Genomic DNA, 25,747 nt, shown 5'->3' on the forward strand with positions numbered 1-25,747 from the left:
CATTGCTGATTTTACTTAAAGAGGTGGGTTTTAAGTTTGTTTCCCTAAAGGTGGTATATTTAAGCTCTAATCTTAAGTGTATCTGTAAATTGTTCCATTTGGTCCCTCTACAACAATGGCAACATCGCAAACCCAGTCTAATTTTGGAACGTTCAGAGGAACTGGTTTGGGTAACCCAATAGGGATGATTAAATTCTTGGCCCCATTTAGAGAGTCAGCTGCCGGCATTCCAGTATGCTGATTAATTGCACTTCCAGCCAGATTTTGCACTGCACCTAAGTTCACCCATGACTCATAATCATCAGGAAAACCAACTGCATGGCCCACCCAAGGAAGGACAGCGGTGCGAGCCTCCGTAGTTTGCGTTTGAGATACCTGCGGCTTATTTTGCCAGACTCTTTCTCAGGGGAAGTTTGAGAAAGCATTACTACCCCCTGAGAATCATCCAACCTCTGGCTGCTAGTTACCTCTAACCATTACCTCTATGACATCCTCTATGGCCACGCTCACATCTCTTGACTTGAGCTTTGCTTTAATCACTGGTTTCTTTAATAAAGCACAAATGATGTTTTTAGACACTCGCCTGTTATTTTTATGAAGGGGAATGTTTTTTGTCTTCTTAATTTGTTTGCGGTGGGGGGTCTCTGATTTATAATTGGTGAGAGAGATTCCCCCTCAATTATGGATACAGTACACGTTGGTATGATCTGCCCTCAGAGACATTCAATTCTGTGCGTTCCATAACATTTACATGTTATCCACATGTTTGTAAACCACCACGGGTTCAATGGAGGAAGTGGAAGGACGACAATCATAATCACTCTACGACCTAGGACTCTGAGTATAATTGCCCACTTCACTACTAATGTTAGCAGAGACACTGAGCTGCCAGGCGAGAACTATCTCTTGTTAAACCACCTAAGTAAGTCTCCTGTGCGATGGAGGTTGTGTCCCCCTGATTTATGGTCCCCGTATAAGGTGACCTGACCATAAATTGAGAAAAATGATTTTGCTCTGGCATGCAATTTAACATTTTCCAACTTGGAACAGCAGCGATTCTAACAATACTGCATGGGATTTGGTTTAAGTTTTTATCCCCGCAAATAATGAAACCAACACACACAAGACTTGATTAATCTCAGCCACCTCTTCTGAGAAAGACAGGTCACTACCCCCCATTCAAGTGTTTAAATGCTGCCGATAACCTCCTTGGCCGAGCAAAAGCTGGCGATGAGTTAAACGATGAAAATGATGGATCTGAGTCGCGGTCTGGATCCGGATAAATGTCTGGAGGTGTATTCACCATGTTCATAGAATGTTCGACCTCACAAGATATACCAGGAACACTTTCCACGCCCGAGGAGACTGCCATGGTTTCTTCAGTTGGCATTGGTTTTAAATGGGTCTTATTTATAAAGGAATGAAAATTCATAATTTTCCCATTATACCCCTGGGCCGCGGCCTGACCCAAGGCTGAACCTTCTGATACAGAAGATGGTGTGCCCGCTATTAACACAACGTATTAACATCCATACCAAAGATATCAGTCCCAATCCCAGACAAGCCTTCTGTAGGGGATATGGGTGGTGGTGGGAGCGATAATACAAACAGCATCTCTTGGTCGGATAATGGAGGTAAAGGTGAGAAATCGTGGGTTAAACCAGCCCCACTGCGCAGATCATGCCTATTATAAAAAAAAGTCCCTTTAAAAATGATAAGTTAGTCACAGGCTTTACAAAGTTCACAATTTTACACTCAGAAGGAATGCAAAAAAAAGAAAAAGCGGGCTATGGGTCAAAAACAAGGCCTACACTCCCGCAGTCCTGGAATACACAGTTTCTTTACCCAGCAGATAATACGGGACGTGATTCATGGCAATAGCAGCGTTTGAAACAAAAAGGTGTGGGAGAGAGGGCCAGGACTCTCACTCCCAATCTTCCTGGTGATAAATTTAAGTCAATAGGTAGTGACAATATTTATTTAAAGAACAAAGGCAGGGAGGAAAAGGACTAGGAATCTGCTTCGTTGACCCACACTCCCAAATTCCCTCAGAGCTTGAGTAATCCAGTCAACCAACAATTGTGGGTAAGACATTTAAACAGTTCTAGGATGCCCCTATATTGCTGATGAGTGGTTATTGGCTGCGGTCTCGCATTGGTTGGCATTATGGGCAAATCAGAAAGCAATTCTCCCACATAAGATTTTAAGAGCCCTCCTAAGCAGCTCAGCAGTAAAGAAAATCCCATGGCTCAGGTATATTCAGAAATGCATCAGACAGTTAAACGGCGGCAATCTAGTTTGCCCACCAAATATTTTGACCCCATGTATGGTCAGGGCACAAAAGCAACTGTTCAAAACCATTTTGGTGGCAAATAGGGAGTCTGCTGCCTTACGCATTGTTGCAAACAGAAGGCATATAGTGTATGCAACAACAGATGCTATTCAGCCGTATCTACTCCATAGTGATAATCCTGTAGACCGCTGGGCTTTGACTCGAGCACAGTTTGGTTGCTTATGGTTAGGGGCAAGCTGGACAGTTAGTGTGCAACCTACAGCTTGCCCCTGCTGTCTAGGGGCACAAACTAAAAGCTGGACAGAGAGTGTGCAACCTACAGCTTGCCCCTGCTGTCTAGGGGCACGAACTAAAAGCTGGACAGAGAGTGTGCAACCTACAGCTTGCCCCTGCTGTCTAGGGGCACGGACTAAAAGCTGGACAGATAGTGTGCAACCTACAGCTTGCCCCTGCTGTCTAGGGGCACGAACTAAAAGCTGGACAGAGAGTGTGCAACCTACAGCTTGCCCCTGCTGTCTAGGGGCACGGACTAAAAGCTGGACAGAGAGTGTGCAACCTACAGCTTGCCCCTGCTGTCTAGGGGCACGGACTAAAAGCTGGACAGATAGTGTGCAACCTACAGCTTGCCCCTGCTGTCTAGGGGCACGGACTAAAAGCTGGACAGATAGTGTGCAACCTACAGCTTGCCCCTGCTGTCTAGGGGCACGGACTAAAAGCTGGCCAGATAGTGTGCAACCTACAGCTTGCCCCTGCTGTCTAGGGGCACGGACTAAAAGCTGGCCAGATAGTGTGCAACCTACAGCTTGCCCCTGCTGTCTAGGGGCACGGACTAAAAGCTGGACAGATAGTGTGCAACCTACAGCTTGCCCCTGCTGTCTAGGGGCACGACCTACAAGCTGGACAGAGAGTGGGCAACCTACAGCTTGCCCCTGCTGTCTAGGGGCACAAACTAAAAGCTGGACAGAGAGTGGGCAACCTACAGCTTGCCCCTGCTGTCTAGGGGCACGGACTAAAAGCTGGACAGATAGTGTGCAATCTACAGCTTGCCCCTGCTGTCTAGGGGCACGAACTAAAAGCTGGACAGAGAGTGTGCAACCTACAGCTTGCCCCTGCTGTCTAGGGGCACACACTAAAAGCTGGACAGAGAGTGTGCAACCTCCAGCTTGCCCCTGCTGTCTAGGGGCACAAACTAAAAGCTGGACAGAGAGTGTGCAACCTACAGCTTGCCCCTGCAGTCTAGGGGCACGGACTAAAAGCTGGACAGAGAGTGTGCAACCTACAGCTTGCCCCTGGTGTCTAGGGGCACGAACTAAAAGCTGGACAGATAGTGTGCAATCTACAGCTTGCCCCTGCTGTCTAGGGGCACGAACTAAAAGCTGGACAGAGAGTGTGCAACCTACAGCTTGCCCCTGCTGTCTAGGGGCACGGACTAAAAGCTGGACAGATAGTGTGCAACCTACAGCTTGCCCCTGCTGTCTAGGGGCACGGACTAAAAGCTGGACAGATAGTGTGCAACCCACAGCTTGCCCCTGCTGTCTAGGGGCACGACCTACAAGCTGGACAGAGAGTGGGCAACCTACAGCTTGCCCCTGCTGTCTAGGGGCACGAACTAAAAGCTGGACAGAGAGTGTGCAACCCACAGCTTGCCCCTGCTGTCTAGGGGCACGGACTAAAAGCTGGACAGATAGTGTGCAACCCACAGCTTGCCCCTGCTGTCTAGGGGCACGGACTAAAAGCTGGACAGATAGTGTGCAACCCACAGCTTGCCCCTGCTGTCTAGGGGCACAAACTAAAAGCTGGACAGAGAGTGTGCAACCCACAGCTTGCCCCTGCTGTCTAGGGGCACGGACTAAAAGCTGGACAGATAGTGTGCAATCTACAGCTTGCCCCTGCTGTCTAGGGGCACGAACTAAAAGCTTGACAGAGAGTGTGCAACCTACAGCTTGCCCCTGCTGTCTAGGGGCACACACTAAAAGCTGGACAGAGAGTGTGCAACCTACAGCTTGCCCCTGCTGTCTAGGGGCACGAACTAAAAGCTGGACAGATAGTGTGCAACCCACAGCTTGCCCCTGCTGTCTAGGGGCACGAACTAAAAGCTGGACAGAGAGTGTGCAACCCACAGCTTGCCCCTGCTGTCTAGGGGCACGAACTAAAAGCTGGACAGAGAGTGTGCAACCCACAGCTTGCCCCTGCTGTCTAGGGGCACAACCTAAAAGCTGGACAGAGAGTGGGCAACCTACAGCTTGCCCCTGCTGTCTAGGGGCACGAACTAAAAGCTGGACACAGAGTGTGCAACCTACAGCTTGCCCCTGCTGTCTAGGGGCACGGACTAAAAGCTGGACAGATAGTGTGCAACCTACAGCTTGCCCCTGCTGTCTAGGGGCACGGACTAAAAGCTGGACAGATAGTGTGCAACCTACAGCTTGCCCCTGCTGTCTAGGGGCACGGACTAAAAGCTGGACAGATAGTGTGCAACCTACAGCTTGCCCCTGCTGTCTAGGGGCACGAACTAAAAGCTGGACAGAGAGTGTGCAACCTACAGCTTGCCCCTGCTGTCTAGGGGCACGAACTAAAAGCTGGACAGATAGTGTGCAACCTACAGCTTGCCCCTGCTGTCTAGGGGCACGGACTAAAAGCTGGACAGATAGTGTGCAACCTACAGCTTGCCCCTGCTGTCTAGGGGCACGGACTAAAAGCTGGACAGATAGTGTGCAACCTACAGCTTGCCCCTGCTGTCTAGGGGCACGGACTAAAAGCTGGACAGATAGTGTGCAACCTACAGCTTGCCCCTGCTGTCTAGGGGCTTGACCTAAAAGCTGGACAGAGAGTGGGCAACCTACAGCTTGCCCCTGCTGTCTAGGGGCACGACCTAAAAGCTGGACAGAGAGTGGGCATCCTACAGCTTGCCCCTGCTGTCTAGGGGCACGACCTAAAAGCTGGACAGAGAGTGGGCAACCTACAGCTTGCTCCTGCTGTCGGGGGCCGGCGGAGGATCTCCTACACTTTGTACTGTTCTGCCCACATTATATAGACTTAAGACGGAGAACACTTTTGCCACTACTCAGATTGGCCGGCATGTTTCAGGCTAAGCCTGCCTTATGTTATTTGCTGCCGGCAGCTACGATTCCAGTGGCTTGGGGTATGGTGGATTATTTGAGACGGGCTTGGTGTCGGAGATCCAAAACCGTGGCACACAATTTGATTGAACTCTGAAATTTTAATCGTATGAATTGTTTGGCTGCTCATTGTGGATATTACCTGACTTACACACATGCACATTTTAAATCTGTATGTATTGTTTGTAAATTTATACTCTAGATATTTTTTTAATACGTTGAATTGACTTTTGTAATGTATGCATTTTTATTCTGTTAACGGTTTATGGATAATTTGTTTCCGAATAAACTTTTATGATGATGAGTTCTTTTTCTTTCGCTGGTAAGGTTGATTTATCCAAATGCTTCTTGCCGTTGAAGAGTAGAAATACTGTGAAACTGCAGATCATGTAGTTGGTCCGAAACTCCAGTGACTCCTGAAGACACTGCCAGACAAAACACACTTCTCCACACACCGCCAATACCGTGCATCACAGAAAGAATTTCACACAGATGACTTCAAAGAGATACTTTCGTACCAGAGCAATGTGTACAGCAAAACCAAAACGGGTAGCTTGTAAAGGGAAAAATGGATCAGGAACGGCTCTTTCCTACTTGTGGCGGGGGTGGGAACTTCCTGAGCCATTACCCAATGAGGGGATTGGAGAGGCTTTAAAGGGACAGTCTGAAATTATGGAATTCATTCTTTTGCCAGCCTTTGACAGAGGAGGTGGTGTGGGAAGAGCAGTATTTCACCTGAGCATACTAAGAAGTGAATCCACATTAGAAGAGGAGAAAGGGCCTAAAGAAGGAACTAGAATCAGATGCCCAGAGGGAAAACCGAACCAAGGACAAAAGGACAGCATTGGAAGTCATTTTGGTGTTAAAATCAATAAGAAATGAACACCCTTCGTCTATCATTTCATGACTCGGGTGTATTTGTGAAACGACATGCTTACAGGCGACATTCAGCCAAAGTGGAGTGAATGGGCATGAAATGGAAGTGTGCTCCAAAACCAGACTTACAGTCAAGAGGAGTGTGATCTGTGCAGCTTGTACACCTGGAAACCCTTTTAATAAAAACCTTTGGTATGGGATTTATGTCTGAAAAGAGGATTGATTTGCAGGTTTGCAAGTCCCTGAAGAATTAGCAAAATGTACCTTTTTGTTTTCCACCTTTATGTTACAAATTATGTTTCTACTGTGCCAACACCACCAGGTTCCCCCCTCCCCCACAGCAGTCTCAGTGCACCCAGGCTTGACCTTTCATGCACAATGCTGAAGGACACCGATCAATGCTTTTGGCATAGCAGAGCTCAGGCGTTTAAGCCGTCCACACTACTGCAGTGTCACTATGAGCCTGGGCATGTTGAAACCATGCCCGATCAAGCAGGATGGCAAAGCCCTCATACTTGGAGCATCAGACTCCAGACAGTCGGGCCAGGAAAAGCTGGAAAGAAACAGGAGCACTTGTAAAGGAGAGTGGGTTTTGAACCATAGCTCCGCTGGGGGCAAAGCCTTGGATCAGGCTTCCACTTTCCTGAGGCCTGCTAGGGCCTTTTGGGGGATGGTGATAGTGGTGTGTGAGCTATGTTGCATTAGGAGTGGTGTTTGGGCCCAACCACTGGAAGAACAGGAGCTGCTCTGGGCCAGGGGTGAAGTGCATTGCCAAGCTGCATGAGCCGTAGCACTGGCACAGTGGGGTGCCAAATGACAGGGCAGATGGTAGTGTATTTCCTTAGCTTCCGCCCTTCCCATTGACCCTTTTCTGCCACCTCCTTACACCTTGTTTTATGTAGTGTGTGTGAAGGCGGGACTCATTTCTTAATCTGTCTGCTGGAAGTTCTATTTCTCAATTATATGAGTGTCTAATGAACCCCACTGACAGTGCAGGTTACAGCCTTGCTCAGTTTCATTAATGCAGCCACTAGTCACAGCTAGGACAGTACAGAGCCTGCATCAAGCATATCTGTGGCTCCCTCTCTACTCTAGTCCCTTCCAACAAGCAAGTGTAGAAGCAGACACTCCTACAGCTGTCCATATGCTCTAGCCCATATGCTCTAGCTGTAAAATGAGAAGTGGAAAGGATGCTGCCAGAGGAGGCATGCCTGTTAGTGAAACCTGTAGATTTCTAGCCAGGCAAGCGTCTTTGCCGACTCTAGGACAGCTCTAGTGAACTGTCAGAGGACTGGCCTATCTTGAGAACTTCCACTACCTGTATAGACTGGTCAACCCTTGAAGGCTCCCTCAGTATACGCAGTTTTCAGAGGGGAATATTGGATAAGTGCACTGTTAAAATGGATTTCTGAACTCTGACCTGGTGGGCAGAGGTTCAGAAGGCCATCATAGTTTCTTGGAACAGGGTAACCTTCTGGACAAGCCAGACCAATTGAGGTAGCATTGGCAGCCGTCAAGACTAGGTCTCAGGAGGGGTGAGGGTGATCAAAAGTCCACAATGAGCACACACAGTAAGTGACACCACACATTACTTTGTCAGGTGTATATATCAAAAATACATATACATTTATTAAACACAAGATTAAAATCAGCAAATATTAACAAGTCTAACACAACCATATACTAGGGAACATATATACATTAATTGTTGGTCTAAAGTAATATTAAACTAGTGTGGATCCACAATCTGTAACAGAAGAGAGTCAAGCAGTGCAAATATACTTTAGGCAGTTCTTCAAGAGACTCAACTCTAACTAATAGGCAGTCCAATCCCTCCGAAGTGTGGAGCCTTGTTCTTAAAAGTATGTTTAGCTACTAGCAAAAATAAGGGACAACCAACAGATAAGAGGCATTGAAATGGCAGGACGTACCCACAAAATCGCAGCCTACGCGGATGACATGCTAGTAACTCTCGGAGAACCAGAGGCATCCCTCCCAACTCTCATCCAAGAGATAGAAATATTTGGCTCGGTGTCAGGATTAAAAATCAACAAACAAAAATCAGAAGTTCTAATTCTGGCGGGAGACACAACACAAATACACAAAACAGCGGCAGACCTGAACCTGAAAGTAGCAAACACAGGGGTCAAGTACCTAGGAATCACCCTGACAAGGAAAATCCAAGACCTATACGCACAAAATTACCCCAAAACTCTTAAAAACATAAAGCGAGACCTAGCCAGATGGAACCCTCTGCCGATATCTTGGTGGGGGAGGATTACTGCTACCAAAATGACCATTTTGCCAAAACTACTATACTTATTCCAAGCCATTCCGATGAGGATTCCACCAGCCTTCTTCAAAACCATAACGAAAATCATCACTGCCTGTGTGTGGCAAGGGAAAACCCCAAGGGTTTCGTCAGCTGTACTCACCGCCCCAAAGAACGAAGGAGGCTGTGCGCTCCCACATTTTAAGAAATACTACGAAGCAGCACAGCTATGGGTCCTGGAAGAATGGATACCAGACAACTCCTAGAAAATATGGGCGGCACAGGACCGAGCCGTGGCTACAACACACACCAGACATATGCTTTGGATAGGAAAGAAATACAGGCACATGAACACACAAATTAGTGAAATAACGAAGGCCACGTTAGAAATCTGGGATCAGGCGACGCAGAAAGGAACATTGACCAAATACCCCACCCCCTACATGCCACTATTCAAAAATCCCGAATTCCCACCAGGAATGGAGAAAAACGCATTTCAGAAGTGGGAAGATGCCGGATGTAAAATGGTCGGAGATATGTACCAAGAACAAAAAATAAGAACGTTTGAGGAAACCAAGTCTCTGCTAAATCTCAACATCAACGACAGATACAAATATGACCAACTAACCCACTGGCTAAAAACGCCCAAAATCGTAGAAGCCGCATTGAGAGAGTTAACCCCGTTCGAGCAATATATAATGACAAACGCAGGAACTAAAAGGTTTGTGTCAAACACCTATAAATATATAAACACAGTGGGGGAAGAAATAAAATGGACTTATATCAAACGATGGCAAAAGACCCTTCATAAAACAATCCCCAGAGGACAATGGGAGTACATATGGGGGATGATACCGAAACTAACTAAGACAATACAGACAAAAGGAATGTGGATGAAAATCCTCCTGCAATGGCACTATACACCCGAGAGACTCCACCAGTTCATTCGGAACTCCCCAAACAAATGCTGCAGGGAATGCGGCGGGGAAGGAGACTGGCGTCATGTCTGGTGGGAATTCCCGAACCTACAGCAGTATTGGAGGGATGTCCAATCGCATATGAAACCTATGTTCCCAACAATGCAAAAAATAGGGGAGGAAGTATGGTTATGTGGTCTATGGGATCCCAAAGATAAACAGCTCACCAAAACGCAGACATTTTTTTTATGGGCCTAGTGATTGGCACGGTGCTAGAAATAGCCCAAAAATGGAAACAAAAAAATCCGCCCCAGGCCCTCGACTGGATAAGCAGAGTCTGGACACATATATCCCTAGAGAGGATAACATACAACTTGCAAGGTGCATACCAAAGATTCCGGGAAGACTAGGGAGTAGCCCTTGAATACCTCCAGAGTGACTATATGGAGCAGTGGTGCCCACACAAAATAAGAATTCTGGACATATTTAACTGATACAGTGAAAGAAACCTTGGACAGAATGCACAACCTATGGATGATCCTGGCGGTAGGGGAGGAGGGAGGGTAAGGGTGGGAGAGAATGTTATAAGTTACATGATGTAAAACCAACAAAAACAAGTTTAAATTTTTTAAAAAGTATGTTTAGCAGGGGGGGGGTTTGCTGTTGCGCGGCTAGCAAAATGGCTGCGGCCTGAGAGTGCTCTGGCAGAGGCTCGGATATATGGATAAAAAAACTGCGTTTTTACTGGGTTGCTGCTCCATTAAAGAAGAGAATAATTCATTGGAACACCTGCTGCGCACTTCCATGGCAGTCCAGGATCCTAGGATCGTGTGGCTGATGAGTTCTAGAGCCTGTCACGTTTTCGCCTCAATGTCCGGCCCATCCCCCTATAGCGGCCGCCATACCGCGATCGTGGACATAATACTGCTGGTCGTGACTTCTGCCAGGGGAGGAGCAGGAGGGTTTCTTCTGTCCCGAACGCCCTGTCGCCCCCGAGGCTCAGCATTCTTCGGACAGCGGCTCCCGGCTCATTGGTGCCCAGAAACAATGCCTTGCGCCGGTACTGTGGGGGCCGCGGGTCCACGCCTGGGGCACACCACCTGACCATACCGAGGCCCTACACTCCGGACCGGGCACCTACCTGGGGGCACTGGGTGAAGCGGCGCCCCTTTGGACATCGGACGCTCTTCCCTGCGGCCCGTGGTTTCTCTGCGGGCTTGAGGAGGTGGGGACATAGAGCTGCACCGGCGAAATCCTCCTCCAGGGCCTGAGCTCTGACGTCGTTGGATGCCACATCATTATTCTGTGTTCGGTGAGTCGAGGGGCCAGGAGTGGGGATATTGCATGATTTACCTCCCCCTGACCTGGAATTGGGGGACTGGTAGCTTTACTCTTCTTCTCCCGCTCAGCCCCCCGGCCAGGCGTGACATATAGTGCACCATGGCGATATCTGGCGTCCTTTATGGGGTGGGCAACCTACAGCCTTGAAGGGTATTTGGAGCTGGACCTCTTATCCATTCTTCTAGTCTTCCTGCTCAGAGGCTGCACCTGGTTTACTGGCACAATGTGGCTGCTCGTTATTGACAACTTGCTTGACGTGTGAATAGTGAGGTGCTGGACTCTACAGTTCGGAAGGCTTCAGTGGGGGTTGCTCATTGACAACTGATGTTGCAACCCTTGATCTTTGCTCCTTCAGGTCTGCACGACCGCTCAATACATCATGGTGTTTTTTGTTTTTTTTTTCCTTTTCTCCGCTGATCCTGGCCGGCGCATCCAGGGCCCCGGCGGCGTGGGCCTCCCTTTCTCCAACCCCTTCTCCTACCTACGCCTCGTGGCAAGCAACGTCAGACTTGGTCGTCTTATCAACGGGCCACCCTATTGTGTGCATTGACGGTCCTCATCCGGCCCCAATGGTGTACTCCAGCAGTCCCCTTCCCCTGAACTCAGATGCCCTTGGGGCCCCTGGCCCTTAATATACAAAGCGGCTGTGGGGATACCCCAGAAATGGGGAATCAGAAGAAACAGTCAATAATTGAACAATATGCCAGGACGACCCCCCACAGCAGGGAGACAATTCTGGCCTCTCCCAGCTGTGCATCATGACCTTCAATCAAACACTGCTCGTGCTGAAAAATAGCACGGGCAACCTGGGTGCAATAATTGATGCACTAACTTGTAAAGTGGATGTTTCCGCGATCCAAATTGATAAATTGTGCGGCAGGATGACCGAAGCAGAATACTGCATTGGGGATGGCGAAGATAAAATAACAGAACTTCAGCGAGAAGTAGCTTCCCTGCAAGAAGCAGTTAAAAAGGTGGTTGCCAAGAATGACGACCTCGAAGGGAGGTCGAGAAGGAATAATATAAGGATAACAGGTGTCGTGTAATCCACTCCAATAGACAACATGGAGGTGTTTGTAGAAAAATTACTCAAGGAGGTCCTAGACAATCCACCAGTTACTGAACTGTTCATGGTGGAGCGTCCAACAGATCACTGGCGGTCAGGCCCCCGATCACTGGCGGTCAGGCCCCCCACTTGGGCCTCCGAGAAGGCTATAATTGCCCGCATCTTCTACTATCAGGATCATGACACACTGCTTCGGGATGCATGGAATAAGGGGACTCTGCGATGGGGCTCAGCAATAATTAGACTGTTTCTGGATTTCAGCCAACAGGTTCAGGATCTACGGAAGCCATTCCAAACAGCGAAAAATAGCCTGAAAAAGAAAAATGTACGATATTCTATGATGTACCCGGCTAAACTCAGGGTGGTGTATGAGGGTAAAATCTAATTTTTTACGTCACCTGAGTCAGCGGAGCGGTTTGCTTCAGAAATCCCGGACTCGGGGGTCTCCCCCCATCACTCTTCTTAGCTTACTCTAACGGACCCCTGTCCTCTTCAGACTCTTGGTCCGGTCCCGGACCCCCAGGTGCGGTGCTCCCTGAGCTCCGTTGATATGGAATAGCATCATAACTTAGGTCGATAACATCAAGCCAAACAAGAAATGTGGTAATTGAGCCTCTTGCCAATGGGAGGCACAGCGGCCGCTGGCACCCCCCATGCCCAGCGGCGCCTGATCGGGTTAAACTTTTATGTTTGTTGTTGTGTGGGTGGGGGGCGGGATACGATGGCCAGTAGGTTGGTGTTTCTAGCCTGCGTGGAGGGTGGGTTGTTTTGGGTTTGTTGGAGACAATTGGTTGTGTTCAGTTTGGGGGGGTGGGATGGGAGGGAACCTTCTTTCAGGTCTGTGGAATTCAGTGCATGTCATGCTCTACCAAAATGCTTTGATTATCATGTACCCGGTGTATTGCCTACGGCAGTATATTGGGATAGTACCCACAATCCAAGCATAACGTGACTCTCCCTCGGGAGCGTGCAGCTCCGGTAAAGTCCAATATCAATTTGCTTACATGGAACATCCGGGGTCTCACTAATGGGAAAAAGACGCGCCTAATCTCCAACTATGTGAAGAACCATCACGTGAATGTACTGTGCATACAGGAGACGGGAACATAAAATCCCACTCTTGGCTGGTTGGGGCATCCACAGGTACGGGTCTTCCCATTCCACTCACTCTCGGTGGGTTGCAATTTACATACATCGGTCGCTGGAATTTAGACTGCATAGACAGGTTTCTGATGATGGGGGCCGGTTTGTTTTGGTGGCTGGAGAAATTGCAGCATGGACTGTTCTTTTCATAAACATATATGGTCCTAATTACAATTCCCCCTATTTTTTTCAAACATGCTCTGAACAAATACGGTCATTCCCGGGGTATGAAGTGGTCTGGGCGGGGGACTTCAATTTGGCCCTTTCTTCTCAGATGGACAGGTTCACATCAGCTCAGAGGACCTTCACCCGAGCGCCCCAAAAATGGCAGCCCGTAGCAGAGGATTATACCTTGATCGATGTTTGGCGATTGCATCATCCTCACCACCGGAAATTCACATTCCACTCTAGCATACACGGTAGTTCTTCCAGGATAGATTACATTCATATGACTCCTGGGTTGGCCCGCGAGTTCAGCAGGGCAGTGATACTTCCACGTACCCTGTCAGACCACTCCCCAGTACTAGTACCATTTGCGGGTCCGTCTTCCCGTCCTGGGCACCTTAGGTGGAAATTTCCGGTGCGGGCACTTGAATATGTGGTGTTCCGGGAGGAGTTGCGCAAAGCCATCTTGGAATTCTTCCAGCTGAATAAGGATTCAGTCCCAAGCCAGGGGGTTGTGTGGGAGATGTTTAAGGTGTACTTGCGGGGTTGGTGTATAGCACAGGAGGGGGGTGTCTTGAAAAGTATTTGCAGTGCCATTGCATCTAAGGAGAAAGAAATAAAAAGTATGGAGTTACTTCAAGCTGGGCTGGACTCCCCCACGCTCCAGACTGAATTGGTGGCTAAAAGGCGTGAGTTCAGTTCGCTACTGGAGAGCGAGGATAGATTCTTGGGTGACCCCATCGCAGCTGCTAGATATGGGGAGGGTGACCGTCCGAGTAGGACTCTAGCCTGGGCCATTAGACAGGACTGACATTTGGAACCCATTTTAGAAGTTGAATCCCCTGAGGGAGTTCCCATTAGGGAAATGGAAGGGATTAACGATGTCTTCCGGCAATATTGTGAGAGGTTGTATGCCACTCAAAGCTCTGCAGGACATGATGATATCACCCAATATCTTGATAGGATTGCTCTGGGTTGGCTGAATCGGGAGCTTGGGGCGCTTCTCAATAATCCCCCCACGGAGGAGGAACTCCTCAAGGTAATTAATTCACTACCGAATGGTAAGGACCTCGTACGGACGGCATCTCGGCGGAACTGAATAAAACTTTCCCGGATCTGCTTATTCCCCATCTATGCGGTATGGTTGAGGAGGCAGCATCCTCAGGAGTTCTCCCGGAATCTGTTAGGACAGCCCTTGTTACATTGCTACTTAAACCTAATAAAGACCCTAAGAAGTGTTTGTCCTATCGGCCACTGTCGCTGATGAACACTGATAATAAGATTTTGGTGAAATTGCTAGCTGACCGGCTCCTCCCCCACATTCCTGCTCTGATCCTTCCTGATCAGGCGGGGTTTATACCAGGTCGTTCTACTCAAAATAATCTGCATAGATTGTTCACCTTGATGCATAATGTAAATCCTGAAGTCCCTGTCGCGGTGGTGGCCTTGGATGCGGAAAAGGCGTTCGACTCAGTCGAATGGCCTTTTCTATTCGAGGTTCTCTGGCGTCGGCAACCAGTTCCTACACTGGATTTGTCTCCTCTACACGGCCCCACGTGCTCTGATCTATACCAACGGGATTCAATCTGCTCCCATCTATCAGACTCGTGGTACTAGGCAGGGTTGCCCATTCTCCCCTCTCTTGTTTGCTTTGGCAATTGAACCTGTGGCATGCGCCCTGAGTGAGTTTCATTCCCATCGGGGAATGACTATACCGTCACGTACATCCGTTGTTTCTCTCTACGCGGATGATATGTTGCTATATGTCAAAAACCCTCCGATCAATTTGCGCCCCATGGTGGAAGAGAACTCCACATTTGGTGACTTATCGGGGCTCCAGATAAATTGGACCGAATCCGAAGTGCTCCCGCTCACGAAGGGGATATCCCTGCAGGATGTTGGGGAGGCATTTGCTTGGTGCCTGCAAGGAATTTGCTACTTGGGTGTTAGGGTGTCCACGTCCCCGTCTAAGCTATACAAGGAAAACTACATTGCAGCCCTACAGCACTTGGAACATAGAGTAGAGACTTGGATGCGCCTTCCTATATCTCAGACAGCCCGCATTTCCTTATCCAAAATGGTGGTCCTGCCGAAATTATTATATATTTTTGGAATCGACCTTTTGGAATTGCATAAAATCCATGATGACCAAGCTGATTTGGGCCGGGAAACTACCCTGTATCATTCTGAGTACAATGTGCAGCCCATGCTCTCAAGGAGGGCTGGAAGTTCCCAGCCTTTTCTTATATTATTAAGTAGCTCAGATACAATATTCCATTTGGTGGTGGTCCCCCACAACTAATCTCCTTCACTCACGTCTTGAGCGCTCTATCACCCAGCCTGATGACCTTAGAGGTCTCCTGTGGGCTGTCTGCGGCGTCATTTGAAGGAGGAAGTGCAGTCCTTAGAGGTAACCCTTAGGGCATGGGATCAGATGGCAAAGTGGGCAGGGCTGGGACCCTGGTATTCACCCTCGATGGCCATATATAGAGTTTCTGACATCCCCCTTACTCATGAACATATTTTCATTCAGCACTTTCCAAACCTTCTGATCCACACTCTGGGAGACGTGGCCCCTGGCGGCAAATTTATAGCATGGGAAGAGCTTTAGGTTAGGGGCCAATGCTCCCCAGTCACCCTGCTGTTATACTTCCGCCTCCGAGAGGTATTAGGAGCTAAATGGCCCGTTTTTCCAAATGCCCCCCAGGTGTCCCCCGTGACGGAATTCGCTATAGCGCCAACATCCTCTAGAAAGGTGATATCGACTTTATATGGCTTGGCACGGTCAATAGGACCCGACCCCCACCTCAATACAAGGTTAAATGGGAGGGTTGCCTGGCAAAGCCATTATCGGAGGCTCAATGGTGTTCTATCCTCGACCAGACCAAAAAGGTTTACATAAACAACAGGTTTCGCCCGATTCATTTTAAATGTATACATCAGGTATATTACTCTCCTTTGTATTTGCACAATTTGTTCCCACTTAAGTCTTCAACCTGCAAGAGATGCCGCCAGGCCTCGGCTGAATTTTACCATGTGGCATGGCTCTGCCCCCGGATTCAATCTTACTGGTCAGCTGTGGCAGAAGTCATAGAGAGGATTTTGGAGGACCCGATCCCATTTAGACATGGTTATTGGCATTGATTGAACTGGATTCCTGTTGCAAAAAACGCTTGGTTGGTATGGCTTCTGTTGTTGCTAGAACATTGGTGGCACGTACCTGGGGGGTGGCTGCAGCTCCTACAGTACAACTCTCGCTCAATAATATGTCGATCTGTGAGTGAAGGGAGACACAGTATAATCAAATGCTCCCACCTGGTAGTAGACCCAGAGACTACTGGGTGGCTTTCAGAAGTTACAAGAACAATGAGGCGGACCGTGTGGGTGTATCCCCAACCCTGGACAGTGCGGAGGTCACTCTCACAACCCTCACAGGGTTATAATTCACGAGGAACTGCCTATGAGCATCGTCTGGGTGTGGTTGTGGTGGGGTCTTGAGTACTGTGAAGATTGGGTTGGGGGAATTTGTATTTGGTTTAATTGTAAAAACGCACTGGGTCCGACAGTATTTAGTCATGGTATGGGTCACGAGGGAATGGAGATGACTATGGTACATTGATGTGCAAAGTTCACTGTATTCCTATTGCAGAAGAAGGTGGGGGGGGGGCTGTTGCCTTGTATTGGGGCTTGGATTAGTATTTGGGTATGTGGTCTTTTTTTCTTTTTTCTTTGTACTGGTTGTATTGCAATAGTTAATAAAAACAGTTTTTAAAAAAAAGTACGTTTAGCACTGAAGCGCTCGATCATGCATTAAAGTACAAAATGGGCCTTCTTCAAGGGGCTGTAGTGTCTCAGGAAGGGAAGGGAGGTGAGGTGATGAAGAATAGAGTTCCACTATTTGAGAAGGGTCTCCACAAGGCGCAGAGCTGTTTCCAGGAATCGGGAATAGGATGGTAGCCCAAGCTACCCTAACAAAGGAGAGTGGCCCTTGGGGGGACACTTGACACTTGTGCGTAAAAGTCTATGGATGTGCTTAGGGGCCACCGTTAAGTGTTGCAAGTACTCACCGACCCTCGACGCAGTCCGGACAAAACGTTGCCAGTCTACTCCAGTTCGCTTCCAGGTTTGATCCCACAGTTGTACGTCTCTCTGGCTTTCAGGGGCTGCGTTCCGGCTCCTCAGTCCGTGGCGGGACAGTGGCCTTTTGTCCCCTTCTGGTGAAGGGATCGGGCCAGTTCCACTGCAAGTCATTTTAGGGCACAGGAGGGCACAGCAGCAAGGCACCCACGACCTCGTCACCACAGCGGGGCGACATGGGTACCGCGTAGGCTCTGGTTCAGGCAGACTCTCCTAATTCCAGACTTATGAATGCTTGGTGTACGAAACTCAGCGGGAGAGTAACTTCTACCAGGAGCTTACTGTTTCCAAAGTGAAAACTGGAGACAGTGGCCATTCCAAAGCAAAGGTCCCGTACGAGCTGGTCAGTTCACTGGGTGGTCCAGGAACACTTCCGAAGGGGCTCATTTGCAAGTTAAGTGCTGAGAGTAGTTGGTCCCACTACTCCAACAGGTCGAAGTGCCCTTGAAGGCCTTCTATGATTGATGAGAAACAGGGGCTCTGACGGGACAGCAGCAGGATCAAGGTGCCAATCCAGCGGTTCCATATATCTGTTTTTCGGTTCAGGATACTTGACTCCTTTACTAAATTCGATGTGAACTCAGAAGATCGACCTGGCATGGGTCTAGAGTGCTTTCTCTTATCCAAAGTTTGCTTTGGGCCCAAAAACAAAGGGCTTCCAATGGGAGATTTGCTCACATTCACCATCCCAGACGTGGACCAATCATGGACCACAGAGGTCCCAGTCATCCCAGCACACCAGACATCCTGGCATCCAGGATGTGTATTGGAACTAGACAGGTCCAGCCAACATTCTGGGCGCACACACACAAGGCATGCAGAAGACAACAAAAACTTTGGTTTGCGCTGGGTCCTGCATGACCGAATAAGGAATTTCCCGGGTCTGCTCGAACTGGGGAAGGCAAAGGGACAAAATGGCCAAAGGACAGAACAAAGGACTTTGTGGCATGGCCATTGTAGGCACTGGCCACAGTCCTGGGCCAAACGCAGTAAGCGCGGTTTTGACCATAGAAAAGAGTCAAAAATTCTAAAAGTAACTGCTGCCACCAGCTCGATTCTGGGCACACTTGTACATTCACCAAAAATCCATCAAGGGTGTCTCGGGCCTTAAAAATGAAAAAGAGACCCCAGCGCACTGTACTCGAAGGTACATTGTGCACTGATAAAAAGTTACCAAGAAATTCTTACAAAGTGAAAGACTAAAGGAAACAAAGTCTCCCAGGACTGACAGAGTTAAGGGCATGTCAGTTTCCCCATAACAAAATTAGCAAAGGCCCAGCAGACTACAGCAGAAGGCTGGGCTCCACTGTTAAAAGTAAGGCTAGGATGGCCAAACAAAAGCTAAAAGTTGGGGGGTTCACAACTGGAGGGAAAATTACACCTAAATGGAAATCTTTCCTAACATGCACAAGTTTACGTTTGGAGTTACCGTCTGAATAATAGTGCCGTTGACTCCCAATGAAAATAGGTACGTCTCATTGAGAACCTTTAAAATGTTAACCCAGACCTTTCTAAGTAGACACCTGTTGAGATTTTAAAAGGACAGCAAACATACTCATCTACTAGGAAAAATCAGACAACAATGTTTTTAGTAATGGGCCGTGCGGAGTGGCATAGGCGCGCATCCAGAGTTAATTTTACAGGGGGCTGCATGCTTTTAAAATCCTGGTTTGGTCTGTCACTGAACATAATTTTGCAATTAGAACCCTGGAAAAGCAGGCTAAACATTCGGATGGTCACTCTTTTACGGGGGCGGCGGGGCATATAAGTTGCACCACTGTATTTAAATGTATATCATATTTCATCCTCTGCAACTGCTGAGCTGTGGTTCCTGAGATTGTGTATATTTGGGGTGCATTTGACAAGTCGCCCCCTGCCTGGGGAGGAGCAATTTCTTGCCCTGGGTTGTGATCAGCAGGGAGAACTTCTCTTTCCGGCGCTTCAGTGGTCTTCCTCGTTGAGTCCCAAGATGATACAAGGTGAGCAAGTATCCATTCCTGAACTTGTGGCAACATAGACAGGGATGGTGGAAGGAATTTTGCCACCCCAGACCAATTGTCAGGTTGGCGCCCCCAATTTAGGCACTGGAACACATTCCATTCCTGATGTACAGATATTGAAATGTTGTACTTCAAGGCCCACGTTAATACTGATTTACAAAGGAGAGCTCTAACGTTTCCCATGGCCTTGTGGGGGAATAATATACGCAAGTATAAAAAGCATTTTCATGCTGGCTGTGCCCATACATCTATGCAGGCAGATGCCAGTAATACCATATAAGAACTTACACCTGTTGGATTTGACAGTAAAAATGCCATGTCACTGTAAGACAGCATGTCCAGGCTGGGTGCACCAAGCTTGTCTAGCAACTTGCCCTCGCAATGCAGTGACTATCTGAAGCATCCTGCCCAGACATGTGACTATTGTGACGTGTATGCCCACTCCTCTACTGGTGGAAGGTATTGAGAAACAGCTGACAGTTGCTGGACTAAGATGCCTTGGAAAAAGATCCCTGTGAGGAGCCGCTCAAATTTCCCATATTGGTTCTTCAACCAGCCTATTCTGGCACTGTTAGGGAGAAATCTCTCTTTAGGCTGAATTTCCTAACCTAGTGAGTCCCCCAGCAGCTTTGCTGGATTTCTGGAGTTTGTTTTTTTCTCCTGCCAAGAGTGAGACTCTTTTTCTCCCACTCTTGGACATGATTTGAGGGGTTCCTTTGACTGTTAATGTGTTTTATGAGCTATGGGGTCTTTTACTCTTAGGGTCTCATGTGTTTTTACTATGTGTGTTACACAGCACCCTCAGTGCAGTGACACAGGGGTGTCATAGTGACACCCCACCATAGACGCCATACCCTGGGACTGACTACTGTCTCCCAGGGCATGTAAAGTCACCATTGGCTTTACTAGTCCCAAATTATGAACAGAAACTAGTACAAACCATCATATTGTGGACGTACTGGTCGGGGCAATTCGATTGGCCCGGGGTCTGTTAGTCGAGGGGGCACGTCTCCGTCCCCCCTGATCGAGGTTTGGCTGGTGGCAGTGGATACTACTTTTTATATTCGACCGCGAATATATCCCTATGGGATTTTCCCATTGTTCGAGGCTACCAACTTTAATTATTTAATTCTCATAGCCTCTAACATACCGCCGGTTTATTTATTTAATATTAATTCGCCGGTTGGTATTTTTTGCCAGGACTCGATTCTAAAATGGCGTTTGTGTTCTCTTCTGTGACTCCAACCCAAATCGAGCCCTTTGTTCCACTTTTTGGCGGGCTTCTCCACAGAAGCCTCCAAAAGTGGTGCCACTCTGTCTGGGTAGCACAGGGGTGTGGGAGGGGGTTTAGGCACCCTGGACTGAGTTACCTTGGTAACTCAAGTCGCACTCTTGTGTGATTGGCCCAAGTGGTGAGCCGGCCGGCTCACCACTTAGCATGGTTGATTGACAGCTAGGCTGAGTGAATGGGGGTGTGCTGCATAAAAGCAGGGCTTTGGGGACTGGAACTTCAGAAGTCGCCACAGGACCTGAGAATCCGACGAGGGAGAAGCTGAGCCGACCTACCACGAGGACACCACCGGTGGAGCCCTGCGGAACCGACTCACCACTTCCCGACGACAGAGAAGATCTCCCGGCTGGAGAGGCTTCTTCCCCTGACTGGTGGGCACAACCAGTTTACCTTCTTTACCTCGCATCCCAGGACGTCTTGTGGTCGAATTGCCCGTGCCAAGCACCCCGGCAACCGGATAGCCACTTACCACTGGACCACGAATAAAAGGACCGCTCCTTTTACCTGAGATTTCCGCGGCTGGTTTCTTTCCTAGCAGTGCAACGGACTCCTGTCTTCCTCCCCGACGAGATCCTCTCTTCCCCCGGACGAAGCACCGACTTGCATCCGCTGCCAGGAACAACTGCCCCCGCTGGAGTATTCTCACAACTTTAAGGTACCGTGTCCGCCAGGCCTCCCTTTCTAAAGATTGCTACAAGGTAATAATAATCCCTTAACCTTCTGGACTGGGCTGGCCGCCTTGACCATCTAACTGGTCCCTTTCTTTGGTCCAACTCGTTCTGAACCTTTTCAAGACTTTTTGTGCACTTGAACCGTGTGACCTTGGACACATTTCATTCTGATCCTCTTAAAGTGGATCCGGCCTTCTGAACTCTAACTTCACGGTTTTACTTTGCCTTCCCCTCTTGTTGTGTTCTTGTGAAAGTGTTGGGATCTGTTTCAATTTATACTCTGCTTTTCTCTCCCTTTTTAAAATGAATTATTACAGTGCCATCTGCGTTAAGCGCTTACCGCTGTCTGAAAATAAGTGGGGCTTTACTTAAGAATTGTCTAATATTCTTTTAAGTGAGTGTATATCTTTTAGTGACCGTGTTTTTGAACTGCTTAACATTAGTGCCTGTGTGTTTTACTAGATGTGGTTTTAAATAAATAATAATATCTCTTTTACACCAAGCGTCTGGTCAGTGTTTACTTGTTCTACTGTGTTCTTTTGACCTATTGTGAATACCCTGTAAACTGCCTAACTCTTCTTGAGGGAAGTCTGACTGCTCAGCCACAGCTACCAAGTGAATCTGTGTGGTACAGACTGCTACCAAGTGGGTTTGCTGCCAAACACCTGTAGTCTTAAATCTTTTGCAGTGGTCCCAAAGGGAACTGCACAGGTTTCTGCCTAACACTGGTGTACAGCGGTGGGATTTGTATTGAGTATACACTTTAGTGTGCTTTTTGAACACTTTAGGACAACTAACCACAGAGTTTAGCACTAAAAAGCTGATTTTCTAACTATGTCTGCTATGGAGAGTTATACCCTAGAATCATTGTCTGCCAAAACTGCTGATTGCTTAAAAGTATTGTGTAGACATAAGAATCTCTCTGAGAAGGGCAAGAAAATGGAACTTATAGAAAGATTGTTAGAAAACCAAAGTCTGGGAGGTACAGAGGAATCTTACCCCCCCCCCCCCCCCCAGCAAATGTAGAAAACAGTGATGGTATTGATCTGAATCAAAGTCTTGATAATGAGTCAGAAGAGGAAAGTGAACCTAATGAAGTTAGCCACTACGAGCCTCTGTCTGCCTTACCTACTGTACATACTGGGCCTATACCAGGTCCTACATGTAGCCCTGCTTATTTTGAACTTGAAAAAATGAAGCTTGAATTAGAGTACAAATGTTTTATTGCTCAATCTGAAAGAAACCAAGAGCTAGAGTTCAGAAGAATGAATGCCAAGGGCTGAGCAGAAGCAAGCTGAATTAAGACTCAGAGAAATAGAGCTTAATCATGAACTAGAAATGAAGAAGTTGTCTGTGGAAAATGCTTCTCTCTCCTCTGGTTCCTCTAGGAGTTCCAGTCCCAAAAGACCCCGGATGCCTAAGGAATTTGTGGGTATGTATGAACCTAAGTTGGATGTGTTGGATTGGTTGAAAATGTTTGAGTATAATCATGGGCTCCAGGACATCACAGGGAATGAGTTACTTCCCTGGTTGTTCTCTAGGCTTCCCCCTGTTGCAACTGATGTGGTAATGGAGTTGGGGGAGGTGGATAAGAAGGATTATGAATGTGTGAAACTAGCTTTGATAGCTAGATTTGGGAAGACCCCTTCCCAGTACCTTAAGAGGTTTAGGACCCTCAAAAAGCATGATGGTACCCTTTAGGCTACCTGGGTGAGTGAAGGGTTGAAAAACTTACAGGGATGGATTAAGGGTTACAGAGTTAACACTTATGAAGGAATGAAGAATCTTGTAATGTTGGAGTCAATTTATGATGCCTGCTCTCCTGAGCTCAGACAGCACTTGGCTGATTCAAGGGAATTAGATTCCAGGAAGTTAGCTAAGGCTGCTGACTTGTGGGTTGCCAACAGGGCCACTCACAAGGATTCTGGGGCTACTCAGAAAAAGGATGAGGGAAAACAGCCAAAAAAGGACTCCAAAGAGAATTCTAATAATTCCAATTCCAAAGAGGGCCCCAAACAAAACCAAAAGGGTAAGCCACAAGGGAAACCAAATCAGGCTAGTGTACCTCCTGGTGCCAAACCAGAAGGAGGTCAGAACAAGCCACCATTCCAGAAAGCATTTGGTAAATGCTTTGTTTGTGGCTCTACTGACCATGTGAAAGGGGATCCCAGATGTAAGGGTAAACCTTCAGGGGTCCAGCTTGTCTCCTTAGCCTTCGCTCCAGAGGAGGAAGTACAAATGGCAAGTGGAAACTTTCTATTACTGGCTGATGAACCCATTGGAGTCTCAGCTAGAGTTTCTTTAGTGTCTCTGGGTCTGTGGGAACAACAGAACTTAGATGTCTATAATTCTATCCCAGATAATACTAAAGAGTATTATAAGGACAGTGTCCAGGTGAATGGTCAGGAGACTCCTGCCATTAGGGACACTGGGACCAGCATAACTGGGGTGGACAAATCGTTTTTCCAGGCTGAGGATGTTGCTAAGGCACCCAAACGCCTCACCAAGTTAGCTGGAGGGCCTGTGCTGTCAGGAATCAGGGTTGGCACAGGCGTGGAGTGCTAAAATACGCCTATTGAGACATTGGAGGTCATTACGACCCAGGCGGTAAGTACACCAACTTTACCACCATGGTGTAAACTACGTTTACACCATGGTGGATGGCGGATTTACCGCCCCATTCCAAGGTGAGTGGGGCGGTAAATCCCCATTTCCCATTTACCCTTCCCCATTCCCATTGTTGCCCCATAGGGCATAATGGGAGTGGGGAAGGCGCTAATTACGGCACCGTAAATTACGGTGCCGTAATTAGCACCAAGGCGGTTTAGCGCCATGGATTTTAACGCCTGCTAAAAGCAGCCGTTAAAATTGGAATCAGGCGTTAAGGGTTAACGACGGCGTTAACCCTTACCGCCTGGGTCGTAATGACCTCCATTATGTGCTGGAAGGACAATGAAACTTCAGTTCCCAGCATCCTTTGTGTTATTTTGTAGTTTGGCCCGTGCACGCCTTGCCAGCTGTACTGCATCAAGAATCAAGGCAGCTTAAAGGCAGGCAACGGCGGTGGGCAGGTGTGGCTTATTGTTGATTGGGAGCAGGAGTCAGGCTGCCGCGTTCGGCAACAGGAGGAAGGCGTCCGCGTGCGACGAAACGAGATGCAGAGGAGGAACGCTTGATCGCACGCGTTCACAGTGCGGTAGGAGCAGGAGGGGCGCTGAGTAGCCGGCAGAGACAGCGCTTGCTGTTCTTCGTCTGGGAAGTCCCACGGGGCTCCCAGACTCAAGATAAGTACTCGTGAGGGCAATATATTTCCTGAAGTGCTTGGAATGATTAACCGCTGTTTCACTATTTGTCTGGGAAGTCCCACGGGCTCCCTAGACCTGAGATAAGTAACGCCCTAATCCCTTTGAATTCAATCTGTATGAGAAATGAACGTGTGTTTGTTACTCGTATAATTCAAGAACTTTGGCAATCTTGTATGGGTTAATGCAGGGAGTACTGCATATGGACGACATTTCACTAGTGCCAGGAACTAAAGGAAATGCATTTATGTTGTATGTTGCTAACGCTGCCCGAAGGGCCATGTGTATTGTCTAATCATTTTGGGAAGCTTTCCCTTATGTGTGGTCATATTGCTTGCTTATGTGTTGTATGAGAATGATATTTCAGAGTAGGATACAGTACACGTATTAAGGTGTGCTATTCAGGAATCAGGTATATGTTAATTGTGCAGGTGATTGTTCTGTTCATTCTATGTGAGTTAGAGTAGGGTTTTTTCCTGGTGTTTCCCCAGTCCCATCCACCTTAGTAGGGTCCTTACCCTCTTTCCGGTGTTCCTAATTTCCCCTCCCTATCCACAACCTCTCCCTAACACCTCTTCCCCCCCATTGGATGCCACGTGGCGACCTGTTTCCTAACTCAGGCGCCTGTGCCAACCACGGTGGGAGGGTCGAGTTCATTCGGCTTCCGTGGTTCGGGGGAGAGTGTCGATCTCTCTTCCTTCCAGTTAGTGTGATTGTGACATAATAAGCCACCCCCAAATTGGGATACTCACAACCACCTAAGCCAAATGGACCCGACACCTCCACCTTTAGCGGATGTGCTAAAGGTTTTACAGGACATTCAGTTGGAATGAGCACATACTAGGCAGGAAGCTACCACCTTGAAAGCTCAGGTACAAGGGTTGGTAGCGCAAGGTACCCCTTTGGAGGGGCCCAGTACCTCCACTACGGAGGGCACTTCCATTAGAGGCAATCCTACGGTCATTGTCCAACCACCGAGTAGTGTACCATTGGCCTCACCAGAACGTTTTTCAGGGGATCCTAGGAAGTACATGACCTTTCTTACCCAATGTAGACTCAATTTTTTGTGCAAACCTGCGGCGTTTGAGACCATCCAAGCCAGAACCGCTTTTGTAATATCCTATTTGACAGGGGATGCAGCAGCCTGGGCAATGCCC

This window comes from Ambystoma mexicanum, chromosome 14 (assembly GCF_040938575.1).
Source record: "Ambystoma mexicanum isolate Mex_15411 chromosome 14, UKY_AmexF1_1, whole genome shotgun sequence".
NCBI lineage: Eukaryota > Metazoa > Chordata > Amphibia > Caudata > Ambystomatidae > Ambystoma > Ambystoma mexicanum.